Genomic DNA, 12,197 nt, shown 5'->3' with positions numbered 1-12,197 from the left:
TGCCATATTAGAAACTTCTCGAAATATATAAAACATGACAATTTGCTGTGCAATTACAAAAAATGTGGAAAAATATATGTGTTACTGCAATCATGAACTTAAAGACTTGGCTTGTAGGGTATCTTGATGAAATATATTTTAGTTTCCTCTGTGTTTAAGATGTAAATCCTTAGATTCGTTAAGTATCACCTTACTTCAATAATCACATTCAATTATTTTTGTCAAAGAGGTTTGATTTATTACTTGTCTAATTTAATGAAAGGGGTTTTTTTGCAAAGAGGCAAAAAATAGACTGATTCTGTGTCTCTCTGGGGCACACTTTGTATACAGTAAATTGTTGATAGGATTAGAATATTTAGTAATTGTGTATGTAAGAATAAAACATAACTTTTAATAATTGTCAGATGAAAAAAGACAGACAAAATGCATAAATCATGCTGTATATATCAGCAAGTAGATTTAAAAAAAGGTATTAAATGGTGAAAAGACGATTGTGACTCACTTGGTATAGAGTGGCTGGCAGATAATGTGTGCACATCCACTGAGATTAAGCGAGTATTGATATTTGAAATTATTCAGAGTGAAAATTAGGTAGATCTTGTTTTCTCTATTGATTTATGAATTTTTATACGTGAGTATATTCATATGAGAGAAACAAGAAAAACCAGCTTAAACGACTCCGGACTCCTTCTTGAAAGGTAAGTATAGGAAATATACTGCAAAATTTGGGTAAGGAATACTGGTCAGTAATAGGTGTCTGCACGGAAGGTATGTTCCTTGATCCTACAGTACCCAGTATTCCCAGAGGGTCACCCTCTCTGGTACTAACCGGGCCCAATGCTGCTTGGCTTCCAAGATCAGGCGAGATCGGGCATATCCAGCATGGTATGACTGTAGATAGTCACGTGAGTACCTATCTGCGTGTGGAAACACCAATTGCTTGATAGGCTTGAGCCAGTCAAAGAAAAGACTAGGGGGGGGGGAAGGAGTAGGGAAAAGAAATTCCAAGCTACTTCAAAGTGTCTGGATAATACATCCCATTGTATGTGACTATGCAATCAATGGAGTGGAAACTAATACTGAAACAGAGTATTAATAGTCACAAATTCCCAATAGCAATGAGCATGTGAGCATTGCCCCACAGACCAAAAGTGAAATAAAATGAATCTGCAGGAAGAAAACTTATTAGCAGTGAAATAACATCAAGTTGAAAAGTAAAGCACAAATGCTTACTAACTGCAAGCTGGATGCAGGACAGAATATACCTCTTTTTGTATTTCCACCTTTTAAAAAAGTGAGGCACAAATTGCTTACTGGGGATAAGCTAGATGCAGGACAAAATATAGCAATAATTGTATTTGCACCTTTCCAGCAAATTAACTAGATAGAGAGTGTTTTGCAATAGATAAGATAAAGAGTGTATAGATTTAAGTTAGACAAATAAATATATAACTGGGTACTTTGCAGCAATACCATATATTATCTCATAACAAACATAATGTTCCATATAGAATCCAGCATAGAGCAACATAAAAGAGTGTGGGCAATGGACTGTCAGTTGCAGAGTGGGTACACTTTAAAAGCAATGATTGTCATCATTAATAAGGACCCGCTATGTGTACAAAGCCTCTGTAGATCATTTAACTTAGTACTCCTTGGCAGTAGTCTGACTAGGTTAGTAATGAAGATAATTGTTTGGATTAATGCACAGATTACCAATTAGTGATCAGTCTCCCTGTGTAGGTTAAATACCTTCAGAGAAATGAATCTGAGGAGACAATTGGCTGTGGCAGTTGCGTCCAGACTTGTTGCTAGGCAACCTCTCCTGTCCGTGCTGTGTGCACGGAGTGGAAAGTATTGTTTCCCCGTCACGCTGGAGACCAGAGGGGAATGCGATGCCTGCAGGGAGAGCTGGGCAGAGGCAGCAGGGAGGGTGTGGAATACCTGCTGAATGCTGGAGAGGAGTCCGCACGCCGGAGCTCCGTTACGGAGGTCCCGGAAGTCGGACGCCGGACCGGAAGTGACTCGCGTTTCGCTGGGTGGAGCTTGTTCACCTGATCGTCTGATGTTTAAGATGTAAATCCTTAGATTCGTTAAGTATCACCTTACTTCAATAATCACATTCAATTATTTTTGTCAAAGAGGTTTGATTTATTACTTGTCTAATTTAATCACTGTGTGCCTATCAAAGAAGGATGGATTTGAGTTCCTGATGAAATAAAGTCTTTAGAACTGACATGTAGCGACACTACTTTGTGATGATTATATTAATAGATGCCAATAATGTGTGCCTATTGAAGAGTGATAAAGTCCATTCTTAATATTCTACAGAATCTTTCCAATCTATTCACCTTCCCATTGAATAATGAACATAATCAGCATCAACAATTAAAAGATGGCTGCCTGCAGGAATGGATAATTTTAAACTCTGCAAAATTGTCCATTTCACAAACAAAAAGACCATTGTTTAAAAGACACTCACCTGAACAGGGACTTGAACCCTGGACCCTCAGATTAAAAGTCTGATGCTCTACCGACTGAGCTATCCAGGCTCTGAGTGCTGAAGTTGCCATATTGGAACCTGCTCGAAATATATAAAACATGACAATTTGCTGTGCAATTACAAAAAATGTGGAAAAATATATGTGTTACTGCAATCATGAACTGAAAGACTTGGCTTGTAGGGTCTCTTGATGAAATATATTTTAGTTTCCTCTGTGTTTAAGTTGTAAATCCTTAGATGCTTTAAGTATCACCTCACTTCAATAATCACATTCAATTATTTTTGTCAAAGAGGTTTGATTTATTACTTGTCTAATTTAATCACTGTGTGCCTATCAAAGAAGGATGGATTTGAGTTCCTGATGAAACAAAGTCTTTAGAACTGACATGTAGTGATACTACTTTGTGATGACTATATTACTAGATGCCAATAATGTGTGCCTATTGAAGAGTGATAAAGTCCATTCTTAATATTCTAAAGAATCTCTCCAATCTATACACCTTCCCATTGAATAATGAACATAATCAGCATCAACAATTAAAAGATGGCTGCCTGCAGGAATGGATGATTTTAAACTCTGCAAAATTGTCCATTTCACAAACAAAAACACCATTGTTTAAAAGACACTCTCCTGTATAGGGACTTGAACCCTGGACCCTCAGATTAAAAGTCTGATGCTCTACCGACTGAGCTATCCATTCTCCGAACACTGATGTTGCCATATTGGAAACTGCTCGAAATATATAAAACATGACAATTTGATGTGCAATTACAAAAAATGTGGAAAAATATATGTGTTACTGCAATCATGAACTGAAAGACTTGGCTTGTAGGGTATCTTGATGAAATATATTTTAGTTTCCTCTGTGTTTAAGATGTAAATTCTTAGATTCGTTAAGTATCACCTTACTTCAATAATCACATTCAATTATTTTTGTCAAAGAGGTTTGATTTATTATTTGTCTAATTTAATCACTGTGTGCCTATCAAAGAAGGATGGATTTGAGTTCCTGATGAAATAAAGTCTTTAGAACTGACATGTAGCGATACTACTTTGTGATGATTATATTACTAGATGCCAATAATGTGTGCCTATTGAAGAGTGATAAAGTCCATTCTTAATATTCTACAGAATCTTTCCAATCTATTCACCTTCCCATTGAATAATGAACATAATCAGCATCAACAATTAAAAGATGGCTGCCTGCAGGAATGGATAATTTTATACTCTGCAAAATTGTCCATTTCACAAACAAAAACACCATTGTTTAAAAGACACTCGCCTGAACAGGGACTTGAACCCTGGACCCTCAGATTAAAAGTCTGAAGCTCTACCGACTGAGCTATTCAGGCTCTGAGCACTGAATTTGCCATATTAGAAACTGCTCGAAATATATAAAACATGACAATTTGCTGTGCAATTACAAAAAATGTGGAAAAATATATATGTGTTACTGCAATCATGAACTTAAAGACTTGGCTTGTAGGGTCTCTTGATGAAATATATTTTAGTTTCCTCTGTGTTTAAGATGTAAATCCTTAGATGCTTTAAGTATCACCTCACTTCAATAATCACATTCAATTATTTTTGTCAAAGAGGTTTGATTTATTACTTGTCTAATTTAATCACTGTGTGCCTATCAAAGAAGCATGGATTTGAGTTCCTGATGAAACAAAGTCTTTAGAACTGACATGTAGTGATACTACTTTGTGATGACTATATTACTAGATGCCAATAATGTGTGCCTATTGAAGAGTGATAAAGTCCATTCTTAATATTCTAAAGAATCTCTCCAATCTATACACCTTCCCATTGAATAATGAACACAATCAGCATCAACAATTAAAAGATGGCTGCCTGCAGGAATGGATGATTTTAAACTCTGCAAAATTGTCAATTTCACAAACAAAAACACCATTGTTTAAAAGACACTCTCCTGAATAGGGACTTGAACCCTGGACCCTCAGATTAAAAGGCTGATGCTCTACCGACTGAGCTATCCATTCTCTGAACTCTGATGTTGTCATATTGGAAACTGCTCGAAATATATAAAACATGACAATTTGATGTGCAATTACAAAAAATGTGGAAAAATATATGTGTTACTGCAATCATGAACTGAAAGACTTGGCTTGTAGGGTATCTTGATGAAATATATTTTAGTTTCCTCTGTGTTTAAGATGTAAATTCTTAGATTCGTTAAGTATCACCTTACTTCAATAATCACATTCAATTATTTTTGTCAAAGAGGTTTGATTTATTATTTGTCTAATTTAATCACTGTGTGCCTATCAAAGAAGGATGGATTTGAGTTCCTGATGAAATAAAGTCTTTAGAACTGACATGTAGCGATACTACTTTGTGATGATTATATTACTAGATGCCAATAATGTGTGCCTATTGAAGAGTGATAAAGTCCATTCTTAATATTCTACAGAATCTTTCCAATCTATTCACCTTCCCATTGAATAATGAACATAATCAGCATCAACAATTAAAAGATGGCTGCCTGCAGGAATGGATAATTTTATACTCTGCAAAATTGTCCATTTCACAAACAAAAACACCATTGTTTAAAAGACACTCGCCTGAACAGGGACTTGAACCCTGGACCCTCAGATTAAAAGTCTGAAGCTTTACCGACTGAGCTATCCAGGTTCTGAGCACTGAATTTGCCATATTAGAAACTGCTCGAAATATATAAAACATGACAATTTGCTGTGCAATTACAAAAAATGTGGAAAAATATATGTGTTACTGCAATCATGAACTTAAAGACTTGGCTTGTAGGGTATCTTGATGAAATATATTTTAGTTTCCTCTGTGTTTAAGATGTAAATCCTTAGATTCGTTAAGTATCACCTTACTTCAATAATCACATTCAATTATTTTTGTCAAAGAGGTTTGATTTATTACTTGTCTAATTTAATCACTGTGTGCCTATCAAAGAAGGATGGATTTGAGTTCCTGGTGAAATAAAGTCTTTAGAACTGACATGTAGTGATACTACTTTGTGATGACTATATTACTAGATGCCAATAATGTGTGCCTATTGAAGAGTGATAAAGTCCATTCTTAATATTCTAAAGAATCTCTCCAATCTATACACCTTCCCATTGAATAATGAACATAATCAGCATCAACAATTAAAAGATGGCTGCCTGCAGGAATGGATGATTTTAAACTCTGCAAAATTGTCCATTTCACAAACAAAAACACCACTGTTTAAAAGACACCCACCTGAACAGGGACTTGAACCCTGGACCCTCAGATTAAAAGTCTGATGCTCTACCGACTGAGCTATCAAGGCTCTTTGTGCTGAAGTTGCCATATTGGAAACAGCTCGAAATATATAAAACATGACAATTTGCTGTGCAATTACAAAAAATGTGGAAAAATATATATGTGTTACTGCAATCATGAACTGAAAGACTTGGCTTGTAGGGTCTCTTGATGAAATATATTTTAGTTTCCTCTGTGTTTAAGTTGTAAATCCTTAGATGCTTTAAGTATCACCTCACTTCATTAATCACATTCAATTATTTTTGTCAAAGAGGTTTGATTTATTACTTGTCTAATTTAATCACTGTGTGCATATCAAAGAAGGATGGATTTGAGTTCCTGATGAAACAAAGTCTTTAGAACTGACATGTAGTGATACTACTTTGTGATGACTATATTACTAGATGCCAATAATGTGTGCCTATTGAAGAGTGATAAAGTCCATTCTTAATATTCTAAAGAATCTCTCCAATCTATACTCCTTCCCATTGAATAATGAACATAATCAGCATCAACAATTAAAAGATGGCTGCCTGCAGGAATGGATGATTTTAAACTCTGCAAAATTGTCCATTTCACAAACAAAAACACCATTGTTTAAAAGACACTCTCCTGAATAAGGACTTGAACGCTGGACCCTCAGATTAAAAGGCTGATGCTCTACCGACTGAGCTATCCATTCTCTGAACACTGATGTTGCCATATTGGAAACTGCTCGAAATATATAAAACATGACAATTTGACGTGCAATTACAAAAAATGTGGAAAAATATATGTGTTACTGCAATCATGAACTGAAAGACTTGGCTTGTAGGGTATCTTGATGAAATATATTTTAGTTTCCTCTGTGTTTAAGATGTAAATTCTTAGATTCGTTAAGTATCACCTTACTTCAATAATCACATTCAATTATTTTTGTCAAAGAGGTTTGATTTATTATTTGTCTAATTTAATCACTGTGTGCCTATCAAAGAAGGATGGATTTGAGTTCCTGATGAAATAAAGTCTTTAGAACTGACATGTAGCGATACTACTTTGTGATGATTATATTACTAGATGCCAATAATGTGTGCCTATTGAAGAGTGATAAAGTCCATTCTTAATATTCTACAGAATATTTCCAATCTATTCACCTTCCCATTGAATAATGAACATAATCAGCATCAACAATTAAAAGATAGCTACCTGTAGGAATGGATAATTTTATAATCTGCAAAATTGTCCATTTCACAAACAAAAACACCATTGTTTAAAAGACACTCGCCTGAACAGGAACTTGAACCCTGGACCCTCAGATTAAAAGTCTGATGCTCTACCGACTGAGCTATCCAGGCTCTGAGCACTGAAGTTGCCATATTGGAAACTGCTCGAAATATATAAAACATGACAATTTGCTGTGCAATTACAAAAAATGTGGAAAAATATATGTGTTACTGCAATCATGAACTGAAAGACTTGGCTTGTATTGTATCTTGATGAAATATATTTTAGTTTCCTCTGTGTTTAAGATGTAAATTCTTAGATTCGTTAAGTATCACCTTACTTCAATAATCACATTCAATTATTTTTGTCAAAGAGGTTTGATTTATTATTTGTCTAATTTAATCACTGTGTGCCTATCAAAGAAGGATGGATTTGAGTTCCTGATGAAATAAAGTCTTTAGAACTGACATGTAGTGATACTACTTTGTGATGACTATATTACTAGATGCCAATAATGTGTGCCTATTGAAGAGTGATAAAGTCCATTCTTAATATTCTAAAGAATCTCTCCAATCTATACACCTTCCCATAGAATAATGAACATAATCAGCATCAACAATTAAAAGATGGCTGCCTGCAGGAATGGATGATTTTAAACTCTGCAAAATTGTCCATTTCACAACCAAAACACCATTGTTTAAAAGACACTCGCCTGAACAGGGACTTGAACCCTGGACCCTCAGATTAAAAGTCTGATGCTCTACCAACTGAGCTATCCAGGATCTAAGCACTGAAATTGCCATATTGGAAACTGCTCGAAATATATAAAACATGACAATTTGCTGTTCAATTACAAGAAATGTGGAAAAATATATGTGTTACTGCTATCATGAACTAAAAGACTTGGCTTGTAGGGTCTCTTGATGAAATATATTTTAGTTTCCTCTGTGATTAAGTTGTAAATCCTTAGATGCTTTAAGTATCACCTCACTTCAATAATCACATTCAATTATTTTTGTCAAAGAGGTTTGATATATTACTTGTCTAATTTAATCACTGTGTGCCTATCAAAGAAGGATGGATTTGAGTTCCTGATGAAACAAAGTCTTTAGAACTGACATGTAGTGATACTACTTTGTGATGACTATATTACTAGATGCCAATAATGTGTGCCTATTGAAGAGTGATAAAGTCCATTCTTAATATTCTAAAGAATCTCTCCAATCTATACACCTTCCCATTGAATAATGAACATAATCAGCATCAACAATTAAAAGATGGCTGCCTGCAGGAATGGATGATTTTAAACTCTGCAAAATTGTCAATTTCACAAACAAAAACACCATTGTTTAAAAGACACTCTCCTGAATAGGGACTTGAACCCTGGACCCTCAGATTAAAAGGCTGATGCTCTACCGACTGAGCTATCCATTCTCTGAACGCTGATGTTGTCATATTGGAAACTGCTCGAAATATATAAAACATGACAATTTGATGTGCAATTACAAAAAATGTTGAAAAATATATGTGTTACTGCAATCATGAACTGAAAGACTTGGCTTGTAGGGTATCTTGATGAAATATATTTTAGTTTCCTCTGTGTTTAAGATGTAAATTCTTAGATTCGTTAAGTATCACCTTACTTCAATAATCACATTCAATTATTTTTGTCAAAGAGGTTTGATTTATTATTTGTCTAATTTAATCACTGTGTGCCTATCAAAGAAGGATGGATTTGAGTTCCTGATGAAATAAAGTCTTTAGAACTGACATGTAGCGATACTACTTTGTGATGATTATATTACTAGATGCCAATAATGTGTGCCAATTGATGAGTGATAAAGTCCATTCTTAATATTCTACAGAATATTTCCAATCTATTCACCTTCCCATGGAATAATGAACATAATCAGCATCAACAATTAAAAGATAGCTACCTGTAGGAATGGATAATTTTATAATCTGCAAAATTGTCCATTTCACAAACAAAAACACCATTGTTTTAAAGACACTCGCCTGAACAGGAACTTGAACCCTGGACCCTCAGATTAAAAGTCTGATGCTCTACCGACTGAGCTATCCAGGCTCTGAGCACTGAAGTTGCCGTATTGGAAACTGCTCGAAATATATAAAACATGACAATTTGCTGTGCAATTACAAAAAATGTGGAAAAATATATGTGTTACTGCAATCATGAACTGAAAGACTTGGCTTGTAGGGTATCTTGATGAAATATATTTTAGTTTCCTCTGTGTTTAAGATGTAAATTCTTAGATTCGTTAAGTATCACCTTACTTCAATAATCACATTCAATTATTTTTGTCAAAGAGGTTTGATTTATTATTTGTCTAATTTAATCACTGTGTGCCTATCAAAGAAGGATGGATTTGAGTTCCTGATGAAATAAAGTCTTTAGAACTGACATGTAGCGATACTACTTTGTGATGATTATATTACTAGATGCCAATAATGTGTGCCTATTGAAGAGTGATAAAGTCCATTCTTAATATTCTACAGAATCTTTCCAATCTATTCACCTTCCCATTGAATAATGAACATAATCAGCATCAACAATTAAAAGATGGCTGCCTGCAGGAATGGATAATTTTAAACTTTGCAAAATTGTCCATTTCACAAACAAAAAAAACATTGTTTAATAGACACTCGCCTGAACAGGGACTTGAACCCTGGACCCTCAAATTAAAAGTCTGATGCTCTACCGACTGAGCTATCCAGGCTCTGAGCACTGAAGTTGCCATATTGGAAACTGCTCGAAATATATAAAACATGACAATTTGCTGTGCAATTACAAAAAATGAGGAAAAATATATGTGTTACAGCTATCATGAACTGAAAGACTTGGCTTGTAGGGTCTCTTGATGAAATATATTTTAGTTTCCTCTGTGTTTAAGATGTAAATCCTTAGATTCGTTAAGTATCACCTTACTTCAATAATCACATTCAATTATTTTTGTCAAAGAGGTTTGATTTATTATTTGTCTAATTTAATCACTGTGTGCCTATCAAAGAAGGATGGATTTGAGTTCCTGATGAAATAAAGTCTTTAGAACTGACATGTAGCGATACTACTTTGTGATGATTATATTACTAGATGCCAATAATGTGTGCCAATTGAAGAGTGATAAAGTCCATTCTTAATATTCTACAGAATATTTCCAATCTATTCACCTTCCCATGGAATAATGAACATAATCAGCATCAACAATTAAAAGATAGCTACCTGTAGGAATGGATAATTTTATAATCTGCAAAATTGTCCATTTCACAAACAAAAACACCATTGTTTTAAAGACACTCGCCTGAACAGGAACTTGAACCCTGGACCCTCAGATTAAAAGTCTGATGCTCTACCGACTGAGCTATCCAGGCTCTGAGCACTGAAGTTGCCATATTGGAAACTGCTCGAAATATATAAAACATGACAATTTGCTGTGCAATTACAAAAAATGTGGAAAAATATATGTGTTACTGCAATCATGAACTGAAAGACTTGGCTTGTAGGGTATCTTGATGAAATATATTTTAGTTTCCTCTGTGTTTAAGATGTAAATCCTTAGATTCGTTAAGTATCACCTTACTTCAATAATCACATTCAATTATTTTTGTCAAAGAGGTTTGATTTATTACTTGTCTAATTTAATCACTGTGTGCCTATCAAAGAAGGATGGATTTGAGTTCCTGGTGAAATAAAGTCTTTAGAACTGACATGTAGTGATACTACTTTGTGATGACTATATTACTAGATGCCAATAATGTGTGCCTATTGAAGAGTGATAAAGTCCATTCTTAATATTCTAAAGAATCTCTCCAATCTATACACCTTCCCATTGAATAATGAACATAATCAGCATCAACAATTAAAAGATGGCTGCCTGCAGGAATGGATGATTTTAAACTCTGCAAAATTGTCCATTTCACAACCAAAACACCATTGTTTAAAAGACACTCGCCTGAACAGGGACTTGAACCCTGGACCCTCAGATTAAAAGTCTGATGCTCTACCAACTGAGCTATCCAGGATCTAAGCACTGAAATTGCCATATTGGAAACTGCTCGAAATATATAAAACATGACAATTTGCTTTTCAATTACAAAAAATGTGGAAAAATATATGTGTTACTGCTATCATGAACTAAAAGACTTGGCTTGTAGGGTCTCTTGATGAAATATATTTTAGTTTCCTCTGTGTTTAAGATGTAAATCCTTAGATTCGTTAAGTATCACCTTACTTCAATAATCACATTCAATTATTTTTGTCAAAGAGGATTGATTTATTACTTGTCTAATTTAATCACTGTGTGCCTATCAAAGAAGGATGGATTTGAGTTCCTGATGAAATAAAGTCTTTAGAACTAAAATGTAGCGATACTACTTTGTGATGATTATATTACTAGATGCCAATAATGTGTGCCTATTGAAGAGTGATAAAGTCCATTCTTAATATTCTACAGATTCTTTCCAATCTATTAACCTTCCCATTGAATAATGAACATAATCAGCATCAACAATTAAAAGATAGCTGCCTGCAGGAATGGATAATTTTAAACTCTGCAAAATTGTCCATTTCACAAACAAAAACACCATTGTTTAAAAGACACTCGCCTGAACAGGGACTTGAACCCTGGACCCTCAGATTAAAAGTCTGATGCTCTACCGACTGAGCTATCCATTCTCTGAACACTGAAGTTGCCATATTGGAAACTGCTCGAAATATATAAAACATGACAATTTGATGTGCAATTACAAAAAATGTGGAAAAATATATGTGTTACTGCAATCATGAACTTAAAGACTTGGCTTGTAGGGTATCTTGATGAAATATATTTTAGTTTCCTCTGTGTTTAAGATGTAAATTCTTAGATTCGTTAAGTATCACCTTACTTCAATAATCACATTCAATTATTTTTGTCAAAGAGGTTTCATTTATTATTTGTCTAATTTAATCACTGTGTGCCTATCAAAGAAGGTTGGATTTGAGTTCCTGATGAAATAAAGTCTTTAGAACTGACATGTAGCGATACTACTTTGTGATGATTATATTACTAGATGCCAATAATGTGTGCCTATTGAAGAGTGATAAAGTCCATTCTTAATATTCTACAGAATCTTTCCAATCTATTCACCTTCCCATTGAATAATGAACATAATCAGCATCAACAATTAAAAGATGGCTGCCTGCAGGAATGG

General features: G+C 34.4%; 10 non-coding genes and 1 pseudogene across 10 annotated transcripts; all 11 read right to left on the bottom strand.

Moving 5' to 3' along the window:
- Positions 1 to 780: 780 nt before the first annotated feature.
- On the bottom strand, positions 781 to 899 carry LOC134933867 (5S ribosomal RNA; annotated as a pseudogene).
- Positions 900 to 2,479: 1,580 nt separating this feature from the next.
- TRNAK-UUU (transfer RNA lysine (anticodon UUU)) lies at positions 2,480 to 2,552 on the bottom strand. The gene has a single exon. It is a non-coding gene; the product is annotated as a tRNA-Lys (tRNA).
- Positions 2,553 to 3,783: 1,231 nt separating this feature from the next.
- TRNAK-UUU (transfer RNA lysine (anticodon UUU)) lies at positions 3,784 to 3,856 on the bottom strand. The gene has a single exon. It is a non-coding gene; the product is annotated as a tRNA-Lys (tRNA).
- A 1,233-nt stretch (positions 3,857 to 5,089) lies between these two features.
- TRNAK-UUU (transfer RNA lysine (anticodon UUU)) lies at positions 5,090 to 5,162 on the bottom strand. The gene has a single exon. It is a non-coding gene; the product is annotated as a tRNA-Lys (tRNA).
- A 579-nt stretch (positions 5,163 to 5,741) lies between these two features.
- Positions 5,742 to 5,814, bottom strand: TRNAK-UUU (transfer RNA lysine (anticodon UUU)). Its single transcript has one exon. It is a non-coding gene; the product is annotated as a tRNA-Lys (tRNA).
- Positions 5,815 to 7,047: 1,233 nt separating this feature from the next.
- TRNAK-UUU (transfer RNA lysine (anticodon UUU)) lies at positions 7,048 to 7,120 on the bottom strand. The gene has a single exon. It is a non-coding gene; the product is annotated as a tRNA-Lys (tRNA).
- A 578-nt stretch (positions 7,121 to 7,698) lies between these two features.
- On the bottom strand, positions 7,699 to 7,771 carry TRNAK-UUU (transfer RNA lysine (anticodon UUU)). The gene has a single exon. It is a non-coding gene; the product is annotated as a tRNA-Lys (tRNA).
- A 1,231-nt stretch (positions 7,772 to 9,002) lies between these two features.
- Positions 9,003 to 9,075, bottom strand: TRNAK-UUU (transfer RNA lysine (anticodon UUU)). The gene has a single exon. It is a non-coding gene; the product is annotated as a tRNA-Lys (tRNA).
- A 579-nt stretch (positions 9,076 to 9,654) lies between these two features.
- TRNAK-UUU (transfer RNA lysine (anticodon UUU)) lies at positions 9,655 to 9,727 on the bottom strand. The gene has a single exon. It is a non-coding gene; the product is annotated as a tRNA-Lys (tRNA).
- A 579-nt stretch (positions 9,728 to 10,306) lies between these two features.
- On the bottom strand, positions 10,307 to 10,379 carry TRNAK-UUU (transfer RNA lysine (anticodon UUU)). Its single transcript has one exon. It is a non-coding gene; the product is annotated as a tRNA-Lys (tRNA).
- Positions 10,380 to 10,957: 578 nt separating this feature from the next.
- TRNAK-UUU (transfer RNA lysine (anticodon UUU)) lies at positions 10,958 to 11,030 on the bottom strand. The gene has a single exon. It is a non-coding gene; the product is annotated as a tRNA-Lys (tRNA).
- Between the last annotated feature and the right edge of the window lie 1,167 nt (positions 11,031 to 12,197).

The sequence above is a fragment of the Pseudophryne corroboree genome, chromosome 1 (genome assembly GCF_028390025.1).
Source record: "Pseudophryne corroboree isolate aPseCor3 chromosome 1, aPseCor3.hap2, whole genome shotgun sequence".
Lineage (NCBI taxonomy): Eukaryota > Metazoa > Chordata > Amphibia > Anura > Myobatrachidae > Pseudophryne > Pseudophryne corroboree.
This window is presented reverse-complemented; position numbering and strand designations above follow the sequence as displayed.